The 17,642-nt window shown below is 54.0% G+C and overlaps 1 protein-coding gene, 1 long non-coding RNA gene and 1 other non-coding gene across 3 annotated transcripts in view; 1 reads left to right on the plus strand and 2 right to left on the minus strand.

Annotated features, from left to right (window-relative positions):
• IGSF21 (immunoglobin superfamily member 21) overlaps positions 1-17,642 on the minus strand; it is a 274,650-nt gene that overhangs the window by 179,776 nt on the left and 77,232 nt on the right. The window lies entirely within an intron of this gene.
• TRNAC-ACA (transfer RNA cysteine (anticodon ACA)) lies at positions 10,754-10,825 on the minus strand. The gene has a single exon. It is a non-coding gene; the product is annotated as a tRNA-Cys (tRNA).
• LOC128043419 (uncharacterized) lies at positions 10,762-15,344 on the plus strand. The gene is made up of 3 exons (XR_008198950.1): positions 10,762-11,089; positions 11,239-11,394; positions 15,051-15,344. It is a non-coding gene; the product is annotated as an uncharacterized LOC128043419 (long non-coding RNA).

The raw sequence follows: 17,642 nt of genomic DNA on the forward strand, positions 1-17,642 counted from the left end.
GAAATGCTGGACTGGAAGAAACACAAGCTGGAATCAAGATTGCCAGGAGAAATATCAATCACCTCAGATATGCAGATGACACCACCCTTATGGCAGAAAGTGAAGAGGAACTAAAGAGCCTCTTGATGAAAGTGAAAGAGGAGAGTGAAAAAGTTGGCTTAAAGCTCAACATTCAGAAAACGAAAATCATGCCATCTGCTCCCATCAATTCATGGGAAGTAGATGGAGAAACAGTGGAAACAGTGGCTGACTTTATTTTGGGGGGCTCCAAAATCACTGCAGATGGTGATTGCAGCCATGAAATTAAAAGACACTTACTCCTTGGAAGAAAAGTTATGACCAACCTAGAGAGTGTATTAAAAAGCAGAGACATAAGTTTGCCAACTAAGGTCTGTCTAGTCAAGGCTATGGTTTTTCCTGTGGTCATGTGTGGATGTGAGAGTTGGACTGTGAAGAAGGCTGAGCGCCGAAGAATTGATGCTTTTGAAGTGTGGTGTTGGAGAAGACTCTTGAGAGTCCCTTGGACTGCAAGGAGATCCAACCAGTCCATCCTGAAGGAGATCAACCCTGGGATTTCCTTGGAAGGAATGATGCTAAAGCTGAAGCTCCAGTACTTTGGCCACTTCATGCGAAGAGTTGACTCATTGGAAAAGACTCTGATGCTGGGAGGGGTTGGGGGCAGGAAGAGAAGGGGACGACAGAGGATGAGATGGCTGGATGGCATCACCGACTCGATGGACTTGAGCCTGAGTGAACTGCAGGAGTTGGTGATGAACAGGGAGGCCTGGCGTGCTGCGATTCATGGGGTCGCGAAGAGTCGGACGCGACTGAGCGACTGAACTGAACTGAACTGAACTGATGAATAGTGTATGTACGTCAATCCCAACTCCCAATTCTTTTTAAAGGATGTGTATATGTTAGATAGCATCATTGACTCAATGGACATGAATCTGAGCAAACCGCATGACACAGTGAAGGACAGGAAGCCTGGTGTGCTGCAGTCCATGGGGTTGCAAAGAGTTGGACAGGGCTTAGCGACTGAACAACAAATAAACATATACACACATATATAAATATGTATATATCTCTCTCTGAATTGTGTTGATGTATAGCAGAAACTCACACAGCATTGCCAATCAACTCTTCTTCAATAAAAAATAATTGTAAAAACAAACTGTTTTTCTGTAAAGAGCCAGAATAACATCTGTTCGTGACTAAGACCCTGATGGAAACAGTGAGAGACTTTATTTTCCTGGGCTCCAAAATCACTGCAGATGGTGACTGCAGCCATGAATTTAAAAGACACTTGCTCCTTGGAAAAATACTACGACAAACCTAGACAGAGTATTAAAAAACAGAAACATCACTTTGTTGACAAAGGTCTGTCTAATCAAAGTTATGGTTTTTCCAGTAGTCATGTATGGAGGTGAGACTATAAAGAAGGCTGAGCGCTGAAGAATTGATGCATTCGAACTGTGGTGCTGGAAGACTCTTGAGAGTCCCTTGGACTGCAAGGAGATCGAACCAGTCAATCCTAAAGGAAATTAATCCTGAATACTTCTTGGAAGGACTGATGCTGAAGCTTCAATCCTTTGGCCACCTGATGTGAAGAGCCAACTCATTGGAAAAGGCCCTGATGCTGGGAAAGATTGACGGCAGGAGGAGAAGGGGACGACAGAGGATGAGACGGTGGGATGGCATCACCAACTCCATGGATGTGAGTTTGAGTGAACTCTGGGAGTTGGTGAAGGACAGGGAAGCCTCGTGGGCTGCAGCCCATGGGGTTGAAAAGAGTCAGACAGGACTTAGCGACTGAACAGCTACAAAGATCCTAATGTGTGTCGAGCGTTTTAAGTACTTCGCATTTTTAAATCCTTATCCCCTTTCCCACAGATGAAGAAAGCAAGGCTTGGAGAGGTCAGGAGACCCGCACAGTCAGCACAGCTAAGAAGCAGCCACCGTGGCAGCGTGCACACTGAGAGCGTGCCGGGTGGCCTTCCAGACCCTCTGCTTTGCCGCAGCCCCCTGCTGAGGTGTCTTGATTACTCCCCCAGCTGACAGGTGAGGAAACAGGTTCAGAGTGGGAGAGACACAGACCCAAGGTCACACTGCTTAAGTGGTAGGACCAGGACTGGAACCCGGCCCTGAGCCTGAATCCAGGCCCTCTCTGGTGTGTCCCGGAATCCATTCTCTTCCCTACACCCAGTGGATGCTCAGTAAATTTGGCCCCTGGGAATTGTTGAGCACCAGTACCAGTGATCAGTGCAAAGAAATAGAGGCAAACAATAGAACGGGAAAGACTAGAGATCTCTTCAAGAAAATTAGAGATACCAAGGGAACATTTCATGCAAAGATGGGCTCAATAAAGGACAGAAATGGTACGGACCTAACAGAAGCAGAAGATATTAAGAAGAGGTGGCAAGAATACACAGAAGAACTGCACAAAAAAGATCTTCACAACCCAGATAATCACGATGGTGTGATCACTCACCTAGAGCCAGACATCTTGGAATGAGAAGTCGATTGGGCCTTAAGAAGCATCACTACGAACAAAGATAGTGAAAGTGATGGAATTCCAGTGGAGCTATTTCAAATCCTGAAAGATGATGCTGTGAAAGTGCTGCACTCAATATGCCAGCAAATTTGGAAAACTCAGCAATGGCCACAGGACTGGAAAAGGTCAGTTTTCATTCCAATCCCCAAAAACGGCAATGCCAAAGAATGCTCAAACTACCGCACAATTGCACTCATCTCACACACTAGCAAAGTAATGCTCAAAATTCTCCAAGCCAGGCTTCAGCAGTACGTGAACCATGAACTTGCAGATGTTCAAGCTGGATTTAGAAAATAAAGAGGAACCAGAGAGCAAATTGCCAACATCTGTTGGGTCATAGAAAAAGCAAGAGAGTTCCAGAAAAACATCTACTTCTGCTTTCCTGACTACGCCAAAGCCTTTGCCTGTGTGGAAACTGTGGAAACAAACCAGAAAAGGACTGGAAGGACTGAGGCTGAAGCTGAAGCTCCAATCCTTTGGGCACCTGATGGGAAGAACTGACTGATCGAAAAAGACCCTGGTGCTGGGAAAGATTGAGGGCAGGAGGAGAAGGGGACGACAGAGGATGAGATGGTTGGATGGCATCCCCGATGCAACGGACATGAGTTTGAGCAAGCTCCCGGAGTTGGCGATGGACAGGGAAGCCTAGCGTGCTGCAGTCCATGGGTTCACAAAGAGTCAGACATGACTGAGCGACTGAAGTGAACTGAACTGAACTGAGTACCAGTTATTAGAACATCCGCTCGGAAGCATGGCAAAGCTAACCACAGAGTTTGTGGGAGTATATACAGTGGGGGATCCGAAGGTCTAGAAAGGCTAAGTAATTTCTCCAGTCACATAGCTCGCTATGGGCCGATGGAGACCTGGAATCCCAGGCCAGCCTTCTAGAGTGTCACCCCTTTGCATCCAGGGGCCGCGCCTGGGGCCCCCACCCCCTAGACCCACTGTCCAGGGCCATCTCAGCTCTCCCCTCTGGGCCCTGCCGCCCTCCAGGTGCTGACAAGGCAGGGCTGCCTACTTGTGACCTTGGGAAGGGACGGAAGTGGTTTTAGCAATCTAAACACACTTGTTCCTTGCCTCGAGGAGCCCGAGCGCTGAGTGATTTGTATGCTCCGAGCACGTCACCTTCTTTCAGGAGACAGAGAGGCTCCCTGAAAAGTCATTTTTCAGCATTTGACACAAAGTCTCTTTCGCTCTCTCGCGAAGCCAGATAACCATCAGCAGAGAGGCCGATTAGAAAAAATATATGCTTGGTAACGGGAAGCCAGGGACAGAGAGGAGGCCGGCCCGTCAGTCTTCCTTCCTTCACTCGTTTGGATGGGGGCGTGGGGCGCTTTCCCACCTGGTTCTGCTGCTTAAGGAGAAGGTTATCTTCTGGAGAGATCAGCAGTCTGGGTAAAGGGCATCTTCCAGGGGTTGGAGGCACAGGTCTGGGCTTGGGAGTCGGGAGAGCAAGTATTCGAGTTCCAGCTCCGCTGCTTCCTAGATGTGTGACCTTGGGCAGGCCACTTCCCCTGTTGGAGCCTCAGTTTCTGCATCTGACAAATGAGTATGACTGCCCCCCTCAAGGGGCCGTGATGCGATTCAGGTAAGAGAATGCATAGAGCCACAGAATCGAGTAAACAGTGAGCTGTCAATATATGTCAGCCCTGCGACTTCCCTGATGGTTCAGTAGTTAAAAACCTGCCTTGCAGTTCAGGGGGTGTGGGTTCAGTCCTGGTCGGGGAAGTAAGATCCCACATGCCCAGGGGCAACTACGTCCGCAGGCAGCAGCTACCTAAGCCTGTGCACTCTGGAGCCTGCACACCACAACTAGGGCGTCTCTATGCCACAACAAAAGATCCCGCATGACTCAACGAAGATCCATGTCCCTCTACTCAAGGCCTGACACAGCCAAATAGTTTGTTTTAAATTTTTTTTAAATACATGCCAGCCATGGGAGGTTTCGGGTGGCACCTGCTGGACTCCTGGAGCCCCTTGCTGAGTTTTGGCTGCGAAGGCAGAGCCTGGGCTCTCTTGCTGGCATCTGCGAGTATCGGCTGGTAACCTCTTGGTCACGCAGTGTGTGTGGCTTCTGCAGACAGGCCGGCCCCTGTCGGCTGGGGGCTTCTGACCACAGACGGGAACCTACCGCATGGAGGAACGGGCAGTCCATCTCCGTCACTAAGCGGTGGCAGAGAGAAACCGCTTCTCTCCCGTTCCCCTGGGCCTCACGACCCTGCCCCCCGCAGGAAGGACCCTCTTTCACACTCAGCAAGGACTCAGAAGTTCCCCAAGACACAGCTCTTCCTGCTTGCACTGAGGTTGCCTGAAGCCCTGCAGGTCAGTATGGAATTCAGTTCATCGAGCATTTAGCAATATTCACATGTTCCCCCTTTTCCCCTTTGCCACCAGCAAATCCATTCAGCCCACTAGATCACAGCCTGGCCTCCTTCCCGCCTCCCTGCCTCCAGCCTCGCTCCATCCTACTACCAGGAATAGCTTGCTCCCACACTCAGTCCCTTGTTTAAAACTCTAGTGTGCCTCCTCCCACCCTGATGTGTCTGTTTCAAGGAGGAGGGGGAGGGTATCCCAGCTCCCTCACTGGGATCCCTCCATCAACCCTGCCCCTTCCCGCTGCTCTCTGGACACAGCCCAGGCCCCACCCAGCTGCCTGCAGCTCTGCAAACCTCCGAGCTCTTGCTCCTGCCCACAGGGCTTTGCACCTGCTGCTTGGCCCAGGCACAGGGGCCTTCCCCCTCCTTTCCACCGCTGCACCCCTCACCGGTCACGCCCTGGGGTGAGAGCCTTCTCTGCCTCTGGGCTCCCATGATCCCCTGCCCTTCCCCCGTGACCCATCTGTGTGTCTGTCTGTTGCTCTACCAGATGGCCTCTCATTCCAGGCTACGTTTCCAGTTTCCAGCGCAGAATCGCGTAGGATAGCTATCTGTGGGATGAATGCATTTACAGCGCGTCTACGATGCTCCTGTTAGGCGCTGGGAACAGAAGAGTGAAGCAGGATGCCTGGCCTGTAGGAAGTCAAAGCTAAGCGCCGAGGAGAATAAGACTCATCGTCAAAGAAGAGAAGGTGCAGAGAGAATGGTATTGGTTCCAGGGAGAGACAAGCACCAGGGCTGAGGCGGCTCCGAGCAAGGGCTGACGTCCTAATGGGATGAGCGCTCGGAGGACTCAGAGGAAAGGGCTTCGCGGCAGGTTCACAATGGAGAAGGCGCGGCTCATGGACCCTCATTCCAACTCCATCTCATCTGATCTCCCACCACGGCTCAGTCCAGCCTTGCCCGTCCACCTAAGGAGGCCCGGTGCCCCAGGCCGCCTTGCACCTCTTTGCTGGCTGACGCTCCAGGCACTCCACGGGAGGCAGTCGGGCGGCACAGAGTGGGAGTGAACCTCCACGAGGATGCTCTTGGGGTGGAACTCAGGCTCCTCCCTTTCCGGCTGTCTACTCTCAGAAGAGTGGGCATACTGGGTTTAAGAAAGCCCTCCACATTCATGGCCACCTGGAACATCAGGGCATGGGATCTTATTTGGAAATAGGACGATGCAATTAGTGAAGATGAGACGTCCTCGTAAGGAGGGGAGAGCTGGAGACAGACACCCGCATGGCGAATGCCACACGGCCGTGACGGCAGTGGAGGCTGAAGTGACAGGTCTATAAACCAAGGGACACCGAGCATTGCTGACAGCCACCAGAAGTTATGAGAGACAAGGAGAGACTCTTCTCTGGAGGCTTTGGAGGGAGCCTGGCCCCGCTGACACCTTGACTTCAGCCTTCTCGCCTTCGAAGCTGTGAGAGCATAAATTCCTGTTGTTTTTAGCCACCCAGGTGGTTAGGGCAGCCCCGGAAAACTAATACGGGGAGTGTAACAGCCAAAAGAAGGAGCTCATGCAAAGTGGTTAGCACGGAGCCTGCGCATAGTCGGTGCTCAGAACACGTTAGCGCTCATTGCTTTGTATTAGTTCAGTACACGTGTCTGCTTTCTCTTCCCCCCACCAGAAACAGGCCTCTCGTTCTGCAGAAATCCCACTGGCTTGCCCCGCTGCCCTGTTTGGTATAGCATCTTTCACATCCAGCGTCATCCTAAATTCCTCCTATTACCTTACATTCGCCTATGGTCTGGGGACTGGGAAGACAAGCCACATGACTGTTTGTTCACAAAGTTAGAGTCTGTGGGTCGAAAGAAATCTCAGAGGCCACTTCTGCAATCCATTTCTGATTCGTGATCACCTTCTAGAGCACAGCACTTATAACCTACACACATACAACCCCACACATAACCTACACACACACACAGGAAAATTCCCTTTCCTTCAGCTCGTCCCACTGTAGGCTAGTGAATATTTCTATACCGCATGAGTGAAATGGACAAACATCGTGCCGGGTCACATCCTTCCCCTATCCAGACCCCACCATGGTTCCCACCACCCTTGGGGCAGATTCCAGACCCCGAGGCTGGCCCACAAGGCCCACAGTGGCTGCGCTCTGATCACGGTTCCCTCTGCGTTCCGCACCCCACCCAAGCAGACCCCCCCTCCCCCACCTAGAGTCTGCCTGCAGTGTGGGAGACCCAGGCTCCATCCCTGGGTCAGGATGACCCCCTGGAGAAGAAACAGCAACCCACTCCAGTGTTCTTGCCTGAAAAATCCCATGGATGGAGGAGCCTGGCGGGCTACAGAACATGGGGTCACAGAGTCGGACACAACTGAGCGACTTCACCTTCACTTTCCTTCTGCCTGTCATCCCCCTGCCCATGTCTGCAGCTGCCACGTCAAAAGTCACCTCCTCACAGACACAGCCCTCTGCCCCTCCTGTGATGAACACTTATCTCAACCCCATGAACTTGGGGAGTTTGTTCCCCTAGAGCAAGGGTCCCCAACCTCTGGGATCTAATAATGCCTGATGATCCGAGATAACGCTGATATAATAGAAATAAAGTGCACAATACATGTCATGGGCTTGAATCAGCCCCAAACCTTCCCCTACCCTCTGGTCCCTGGAAAAATCGTCTTCAATGAAAATCGTCCCTGGTGCCAGAAAAGTTGGGGACCGCTGCAGAGTGAAGGTTCTGTGAGGACTGGGGTGCCTGGCTCCAGGACAGTGCCCCCCTCAGGAGACACTCCGTAGACAGATCAGTATTAAAAGAGTGAATTGAATCCATCTGCATTTCATTTTTCAAAAAATAATCAAGTTTATCTTCCCACTTCATTTTTACAAATGCTTTAGGAAGGAGATTATTCCAATTTTCTGGCAAAAGTAGGCAAAAATTGAAGGTTTACTGAAATCTGGCACCAAAGTAACCAGCCAGAGTCTACCCAGACATAGCGAGGGGAGAAACTCAAACCCAGCTCTTCTGATCCCCAACCTAAGTCATCCCCACCCCCCACCACACACGCTGATTCAAGCCCTGACTGACAGGCCTGGTCCTGGCTGGGCGCTGGACTCACTGGTCCTCCGCGTGCCCCGCTGCTGGTCAGTGGTGGCCTCCATCTGTGGTTCCAGGGCAGCCGCGAGGCAGCGCACCTGGATACTAAGGATGCTGGTGATGACCGTGATGAGCGGGCGTCAGCAGTGCTGCCGGCGTCAGGGAGGGCTCCACACGCTGCGCAGACGCCAACACTCGCTGATTCCTCCCGTCAACGCTGTGAGGCAGGCCTTGCTCCCATCGTGAGGACGTGGAAACTGAGGCACAGACAGAGGCTAACTCACACGCCCTGGGGAATCAGGACGCAGGCTCCCGAGGCCCAGCCCAGAGCTGTGCTCAGGCCGTGTGTGTCCACCCCAGGCGGGGCGGCAGGGCAGGCGCCCAGCTCCTCTCTGCACTGGCGGAAGCGCCAGGCAGGCGGGGCTATCCTCATCTCGCGGAGGCGAATGGGCTCCCCGGAGCTGAGCTGAGAATTCTCAGCCTGTAAGTGAGAGAGCCAAGGGCAACGTCAGGAGTGGTTCGTTCCAAAGGTTCCAAAGCGAGCGCTGGAAATGGCTGGGTTCTTCTGCCATGAAACCCAGTGGAGGGGAGAGACACGGCAGAGGGAGAAGGGGGCGCGCCGGGGGCCGGGGGAGGAAGGGGAGCCGCTGGCTGCCTCTCGGAGAGGCGGGCACCACGTGCCCGATCCAGCTCCGGCCATCGCCTGCCGCACAGGCCTTCTGTCCTCGCCCCACCAGCCCCCGCTCCATCTCCAAGACCCGCCGAGGGAGCCGGAACCACCTACGGCCCTAAGAGCAGATGCCCAGGTCGCAAACAGATCCGCGCCGCAGGACACGGGAGGCGGGGAGCGGATGGAGCCCCACGCAGATGCCAAGTTCAAAAGAGGCTCTCAGGGACACAGTGGCGAATGCGGGGCTCAGCACAAAAGCATCCAAATGGCAGGAGAAAACAGAACCAGATGGACCGGCCTCCCCGGCCAGGCAGGCCGCCACAGGCCCGCTGGCTCAGGCTGCCCACTCCTGTAGACCAGCAGGGTCAGCCCCGACTGTGGACGCCACTCCCCTCGCCTGGAACCCCGTCTCCACTCTACCCCAGGCCCTCCCCAGAGTCCTCAGGAGGCGCTAGCAGAATCTGCCCCACCTCCCGCGTCCTGCTCTGACTCTGGGACTCCCCTCAGCCCTCTCTTTGCTGTTCTTCCAGGGGTGCCGTCTGCCCCCAAGCGGACTGCTCGAGCCCCCCCTTCCTGTGGGCACGGGACCTCCTGGTTTGTAAGGCAGTTCTTTCACATCCACTGTCTCCAGGGACCCCGAGAACAACCTGGGGGAATGGGAACTGGTTTCCCATTGGACGCACGAGGCTCAGAGCGGACAGGTGACTGGTCTGAGGTCACACAGCTAGAAACCACAAGAGGCAGAACCGGAAGTCTGAGACTTCGCTCTGAACTCAGCACCCTGGCCAGGGCCCGGCACCCAGCGAGCGCTTAACAAGGAATGAGCGAATCAAGCGGGTCCCTGAGGTAGACGCAACCTTCCTTTTCTTCCCCTACCCCCAGCATTTCCTCCTTGTGGGCTCCTGGAACCTCTGAAGGCCACCCCAGTCTGAAATCCCTCTGCAGGGAAGAGAGGAGAGAAGGGACATTGTGGTCCACTCTGATGCCCCCACCCCAGCTTCCCACTGGACTTGGCTGCCATCCACCCAGGATGACCCTGCTCTCCCCTCCATCACAGGCAGAGGTCACCCCATGATAAGGCCCAGCTGGAGCACCCTCACCCCAGGGAGATGGCGTGATAGCCGGCCATGTTTTACAAGCTCACAAATCCCCGATAAGAGCCGGCCGCTCAGCTGGCTCCAGCGAGATAAGGACATGCCCTCAGCTCCCTCCCTCGGCCCTCACCGGTGCCAGGGAAGAAAGATGGGCCCAAACCCACATTTGATGAGAACCGCTCTGACCTGCAGGGACCCCTCACCGCCCCGGACAGACAGACATCACCACAACCCACAGGACAGGCTTACCGGCGCCACGGAGCAGACAGACGGAGGGAGGCCAAGAGAATTGCTCCTTGGGAAGGCCTTCCTTCAGCTGGGCGATGCCCCTCCGGGATTCTGATGAGCATTAACCAGACACTGCCTGTGTCCCAGGACCTGGCCAAGTACACACGCATCCCCGCACGCCTGCGTCCAGCAGCCCAGGGGTCAATGCTCTCACACCCCCATGCTGTAAAGAAGAAGCTAGGAGCAGAGGTGCGGACTGGGGTCTGCAGTAGGTTGGGCTCTGGGGACCGGACCGGGAAACAGAAAGTAATACGCAGGCCAACTTCTTGGGGTGTCTGAGCCGGCACCCGTGGAGGGAGGCAGGAGGGGCAGGCAGAGGGCAGCAGGGCCATGCGCCTCGGCCAGACCCCACTGGGCCTCAGGAGTGGAAACGAGCCTTCAGCATTGCTCTGAATTGAGGCCTGAGCACAAGGTCCTTGCATCCATCAAGGGGCCATCAGATAGGCCAGCCTTTGGGGAGGCATGGCCTGGGGTTAGCTGGTGGTCTTCAAGGGCAATGCCCCGCAGAGGCTGGGCTGTGAGAGGCCTGGGGCCGAGAGTGCCCAGTCACATGGCTACCAGCTGTGAGCTGGGCATCAACCCAGGTCTGCCTGCCCTCCCCACCCTCTGAAGGGTGACCATCTTGCTGAATGATCTCAGCCTCCAAATTTAGCTTTCTGCTCCTTTCAGAGAGAGACAGAGAGAGAGAGACCCACAGAGTTAGTGCCATTTCCTTCTCCAGAGGATCTTCCCAACCCAGGGATCGAACCCGGGTCTCCTGCATTGTAGGCAGACGCTCTACCGTCTGAGCCACCAGGGAAGTCTTTTAGTAGGAGATGGTTGCCTCCAAGTTAGAAGGCCTTGCTGTTAGGCCTGGCCCTGGCCCTGCCCAGCTCTGGTTAAACTGCAGGACGAACCCAGCTGGACCTCATGTCTCTCTGGACTCTGACCTCACACTCTGATTCCGATCTTCACCTAGAGCGAGCCGGGATGACCCAGCTCATCTCTGCGTCTTGCAGGGTCTTCTCCTCTCAACCCTGCTGCAGGACTAGCCCATGGGGGTCACACGGCCCCTCACTTACAGGTGAGTCCAGGACTGGCAGCGGTTTGCCCCACCAAAGGCTAGGGTCAGTCTCGAGGGGGAGATGCCCCAGGCTCAAACCCCAGCTCTGACAGGTTCCAGCTCTGTGTCCCTGGGCTTGTGAGTTCATTTTTCTGTGCCTCCATCCCCAGCGGTAAACAGGAACGGTAATAATGTCACCTCCCTCCTGGGAACTGGGGGAGCTGACTGGCATTGAGGACTGAGCCTGGCACCCGGCACGCAGGAAGCCCTGCTCACCAGCTGTCCCCTCCACCCCCGTCACCACCTGGGGTGCAGCCTGCTCAGAGGTGAGTCTCCAAGCCTGGCCCTGTCCCCATCCCCACCCCTCCTGCTGACAACCTCCAAGGAAGTCCAGGCTCCAAAGCGTCACCACTATGAATTCAACTCCGCTGCTTTCACTTCTTCTGCACATATTTATATTCTACCCCGTGAGGACGTCGCGAAAGTCCCCACTCCCAGCCAGCGACTCAGCCTTCTCTGCAGTGATCTAATCAAAGGCCATATTTTACTGGCATGCGCTAACCCAAAGACCATATTTCATGGGGGCGATCTAATCAGCAAACTGCATTTCCAAGGTGGGGATCTAAATTCATGGGTATATTTCATGGCTTGAGATCTAATCATGGGGCAATATTTCATAGCAGGGATCTAATCCCAAGGGGATATTTCTTGCTTGGGAGATCAGAGCAGTTCAACATGACTTTTGCTTGCTCTTTCTTTTAAATTTATTTTTATGTTTGGAGAAAAGTTGAAAGTATCGTAGCCAGTCACAACTCTGCCAACGCTTAGGTCACTCTTAATAAAAAGTAGTCTTTACTAAATGGTGATTCATCCAGTTCTCTCTGGTGTCACAGAAACTTTTCGAGACATGACTGGGTTTGTAGCTGCTGCTGCTGCTGCTGCGAAGTCGCTTCAGTCGTGTCCAACTCTGTGCAACCGCATAGATGCCAGCTCACCAGGTTCCCCCATCCCTGGGATTTTCCAGGCAAGAACACTGGAGTGGGTTGCCATTTCCTTCTCCAATGCATGAAAGTGAAAAGGGAAAGTAAAGTCGCTCAGTCGTGCCCGACTCTTAGCGACCCCATGGACTGCAGCCCACCAGGCTCCTCTGCCCACGAGAGTTTCCAGGCAAGGGTACTGGAGTGGGTTCCCCTCAGATCCAGGTGGGACCTCCAGATTCAACGTCCAAGGAGCACTAGAATTCCTTATTCTTCCCTCATTCCCTCCCTCCCTGTCTCCTTCCCCACCTTCCTCCGTTCCTTCCTTCCTCCCTCAAGTGTTCTGAGTGCCTGCTTAGTGCCAAGAACTGTGCTCAGCATCCCTGATCCAGAGCAGAGCAAGACATGCATCCCCTATTGTGAATTAAATGCTGGCGAACCCTCAAATTCATATGTCGAAGCTCTAACCCCCTAACGTATCATATTTGGAGGTAGGTCTCTGGAAAGTCATTAGGTTAGATGAGGTTGTGAGGGTGGGTGGCTTCCCTGGGGGCTGAGCCCTAAAGAATTCGCCTGCAATGCAGGAAACCTGGGTTCAATCCCTGGGTCAGGAATATCCCCTGGAGAAGGGAATGGCAAGCCACTCCAGTACTCTTGCCTGGAAAATCCCACGGATGGAGGAGCCTGGTGGGCTGTATAGTCTATGGGGTCACAGAGAGTCGGACACGACTGAAGCGACTCAGCACACACACGTGAGGTGGGGCCTCCCAGATGGGGTCAGTCTCCTAAGAAGCAAAAGACCAGCTCTCCCTCTCTCTCTCCCTCTCTCTCTCCCACTGCTGTGTGGGCATACGGCGAGAAAGTGACTGAATGAGAGCCAGGAAGAGGGGCCTCGCTGGGCATCAAACCTGTTGGCACCTTGGTCTTGAATGTGAAGCCTCCAGAACTGTGAGAAATGGGTGTCTGTGGTGTTTTGTTATAACACCTCGTGCTGAGACACGGCCCTTGCCATTTTGATGTTGCTCTTTTGGGAGAGACAGCCATTCGGCAAATAGTCATCAGAGAGAAGATAGTTGCAATTAGGATCCATGCAGTGAAGAAAGGGAGGAGGCTGGGAGTGTGCAGACCCTAGACTCAGCTGGGGAGGCCTGCAGAGGTCTGGAGGAGGGGCGGGAGTGGCCCAGACGACCTTAGGTGGAGGCTGGAAGGCAGGAAGAGGAGGGAAGAGCATTCTAGATGGTGGAAAGGGCATATGCAAAGACCCTGAGATTATATGGAACCTGCTCAATCAGAGGGACAGAGAGAAGACCAGTGGCCCAAGAGGAGGCTGGAGAGGTGGGTGAGCCCAGGCTGCTGGGGTCATGATCCCAATCCTGACACTTCCGAGCTGGGGAACCTAGGGCCAGAGGTACTCACTTGGACTGAGCCTCAATATCTTCATCTGTAGAATGGAATAATAGTGCATAATCTATAAAAAATATTTGATACCTGAAGCTAATACACTATTATAAATCAACTACACTTCAATTTTTAAAAGAGAATAGTAACAGTAGCTACTTCAGAGGATGTTGACTTTTTTCTGTAAGCAAAAGAAAGCTACCAAGAGACCTGAGGAAGGATTAGATTAATATGTATATGAAAGTAGTGAGTGTTACTCGCTCAGTCGTGTCCGACTCTGTGGCCCCGTGGACTGCGGCCCGCCAGGCTCCTCTGCCCAGGGAATTCTCCAGGCAAGAATACTGGGGTGGGCTGCCATGCCCTCCTCCAGGGGATCTTCCCAGCCCAGGGATCAAACCCAGGGCTCCTGTATTGCAGGCAGATTCTTTACCGTCTGAGTCACGAGGGATATTTTTTATCTTCTGGACGCGCTGTGCAGCAAGTGGGATCTTAGTTCCCCACCCAGCAATCGAACCCACGCTCCCTGCATCGACAGTGCGGAATCTGAACTACCGAACTGCCAAGGAGTCCCCTGGGTTAATATTTTTTAAAGACCCTAGTAGTTGCTACTCTGAGAACAGATTCTGAGAAGACAAGAAGGAAGAAATGGGTCTGGCTAGGATACTGCTGGAGACATTCAGGGGGAGAGATGCTGGACTCCACACCTGAGGAGGGGGACAGCAGGGGTCAGTGCCAAGTGATAGAGGGGAGGGATCTTTACAAGGCCTCAGACAGTGAGCAGAGAGGTGGAGGATGACCTCCAAGCACTCGGCTTCGAGACAGATGGCATCCGTCTTGTTCCCCAGGAGTTCTAAGGTGGGGCAGGAACGATGCAGAGAGAGAAAGCCAGAGAGAGACTGAGGCCCTGCAGTCCGTTTCTCAGTCTTCTGGCAACTCTCTGCTGAGGGAAGACTTGCAAGCCCCACTCCGTTCATGCCCTGCCCCTGATCGCTCTGCCTTCCCCAAGCCAATTTCCAGCAAATCGGTCTCCCAGGTGAAGCAAAGAGAGCTTCGAGATGCTCCAATACAGCAAGTGTTTGGGGACGGGGAATACGAGGCTTCCGGGGAGCTCCGAAACTCTCATTTAAATATCACAGCTCATCACTCACCTCATTGCCAGTACATTTACCCTGCCATCTCTCTAACCATCTTTCCAAATGGGTAATGCTTCGCTGTTTTGCAAAAAGCGCTTTCACCCACTTTATTTCGCCTGATTCTCACAACAACCCTCGGGAGACACACAGACACGTAGCCGCATGCCTGTCTTCCAGCCAGAGAAACTGAGGCTCAGAGGCCAGAAATGGCTCACCTAGCAGGAGCAGCGGCAACTCTAACTGCGGGAAATGTGTGCCGAGCCCTTGTCCTATGCCTGATACTCTCAGAGGCGCTAGCAGGCACTGTGATGCGTTCATTCTTACAGCGAGCTCTATGCGATGGGTGTTACTATTATACCCATTTTTCGGAGGGGGAAACAGAGGTACAGAGCAGCTTGCCCCAGGCCGTGTAGCTAGTAAGTGGTGGAGCCGGGATCCCGACCCAAGAAGTCTCACTCCAAAATCTCTCTTTAGCCACCAGGTTGTACATCCTCACAGTGAGGAAGGAGGGATGCAGTTCGGCTCTGCCCAGCGTCCAGGGAAAAATACTTCAACTGTCAATGGGTGACACCACCTGTGAGTTAAACGCCTGAGAAATGCCATTAGGAATTACAAATCCACGTAGATCCCGCTGCCCGGAGGACCTCGGGCCTGGAGCATGCCTGGTTTCGGTGTTTCTCCTGATCATTGACTTTTTAATATTCAGAAACCACTTCAGAGCTCAGGTGGGGGGAGTGTTTCCTAGAAGCTGTGTAGAAATGAGCAGCCTGCCCTAAACCTGCGTCCCCGAGGTTGACAGAGGGTGGGCGGGAGCGTCCCTGCATTCTGCGTGTCCGGGGTCGCGGGTGCGGCCCACAGACGGGTCTGTCCCCCCCACCTATTTTCCCGTCTGCGGAGATGCCTCGCTTTTTTCTGCAAGGGCGAGCCAGAGATCCGGGACCACACCAGGCTTTGGAATTCTACAGAGGGAGGGGCTATAGTCTCTAAGAATTTAAGATGGAGGATCACCCACATTGCGAACGAGGCAGGACGCACATCCACGTCAGGGGTAAAGGGGTGACCAGTTGCCACAAACAGGCTGGGAGAGGGAGCTTGCGTGTGTTCAACTGCCTCCCCCTGCAAGACCACTCAGGTAGACGGCCCTTCCTCCTGTGGGCAGGGCAACAGCAACTTGGGCTGGCTTCTGGTCTAGGGTCAAGTTCCCGGCACCCGATCTCCTTGTCTCGGGGGCGGCCTGCCGTGCCCTCCCCAAAGGACCAGAACCCTGTCGTCATGTCAGCCTGTCACTAGACTGCCACCTGGGTATGATAGGAGCCCAGAGACGAGTCTCATTTGAATCTTGTTTGAGGAAAATGATTAAAGGTTCAGAGGGATTAATTTACAAGGAAAGATTAAAGAAACTAAATCCGTGTAGCCTGGCTGAACCATGACCAAAGGCTGGGGACTTCAGAGATGTTTCCAAATATTTGAAGAGAGTAGCAGCCCCAGGAAGGGGGAGGGGGTGGCTCGGTCCAGAGGAGGGGAAGATGAGGGCGGGGAATCGGGGGTGATGGCAAAGAGGAAACTGGAGTGGCCCTCAGCGCCTTGGAAACAGACTGATCCCGTGGTGCTCATCCCATGCAAGCCCGACCTAACGCAACTGAACAGGCTGCGTCTCTTGGTACCTGCTTTTCAGATGACAAACCTAAGACACAGAGAGGGAAAGTTCCTTGCCCAAAGTCACGTGGTTGGTGAGTAACAGAAGGTGAACCGACGTAGGCCTGACTCTTAACCGCTGCACCAAAGTAGCCTGTGATCACTTGGACTGCGGTTCAGCAAACACCCACCCTTTCTCCCTTTCCGGGTGAGCAGAACCTACCTCCCCACCCCACCCCCCAGGTCACGGTCATGTGACTGGTTTTGGCCAGTGGGGTGACAGATAACAGCAGAAGCTTGAGAGGGGCTTGTCCAGCGGCACTTGCCCCTTGGGTTTCTGCGTTGCACTCTGCATGCAGAGAAGAGCTTTCCTCTGGAGCTGCGGCTGCCTCAGCGGGGACCCAGGAGTGAACCCGTGTGAGACAGAGTTGAACTCAGCCTGCAACCCAGAGCCAAGGCCGGCCGGACCCACGGCTCAAAGGGAACCGCCCCACCAAGCCCAACCCAGGTCAGCCTATCTTCAGCCAACCACAGGGCCATGGTTTTGAGGGTAAATGATTGTTTTAAGCCACTAAGTTTGAGATTGGTTATTACACAGTGATAGTTATTTCATAGCTTGTGAGATCTGAACACTGCCCAGGGCCCTGCATGATTGGGCTTGCGCTGGTCTTCCAGGCTGATCTCTGATCTCCCACCCATGGGTACCATATGCACAAGATTCTCATTGCCCATAGCATATTCTTTTGACTGACAGATATCTCACTCAAGCGCATTCATTTTTTGCCAGCTATATGGAGGTATAACTTAACGTGAAATTTACCAATTCACAGATGTGGCCTGTTCTCACAGGGTTTTCTCAGTGGGGAAGGGAGAATTCCCAAATTGCAGTGATGGATGGCACCTCAAAGTTCACAGAATGAAGCCCTTTTCTTTTATTATCAATGGGGAGTGGAATCGCCGAGAGGAAGAGTGTGCTAGAGCCGGGCCGTGTGGCTCCTGGCCCAGCTCTCCATCCCCCACCCCAGCAGCATCCTCAGACCAGCTAGCAGGTTCCGACCCCGAGCGTAAGGTGAGAGCGTGCCTCAGCCAGGGCAATTACCCAGAGAGGCCTCTGAGGCTGCTTTCAGCCCAGGGTTCAGGTCATTCCATTAGGAAAAAAGATATTAAGGCAGCGAGGGCAGCCTGGCTGGGGAGGGAGGGGGTGGATTCCTGTAGTGCTCGGGGCTCCTGTTTGCAGCGGTCGAGGAAGGGTGGCATCGTGTCTGCAGGATGAGGGCAGGGATGGCGGGTCCATCACGGGGACTGAAGTGACTCATCAGGGGAACAAGAGACGAGGGCGCGGGGGCCCGGGCACAGGCCGAGCGCGAGGACGCAGAGATGGAGCCGCAGGTGGTTCCGCCCGCTGCAAAGGCCCCCACCCCACTTGTCACA

The sequence above is a fragment of the Budorcas taxicolor genome, chromosome 2 (assembly GCF_023091745.1).
Source record: "Budorcas taxicolor isolate Tak-1 chromosome 2, Takin1.1, whole genome shotgun sequence".
Taxonomy (NCBI): domain Eukaryota; kingdom Metazoa; phylum Chordata; class Mammalia; order Artiodactyla; family Bovidae; genus Budorcas; species Budorcas taxicolor.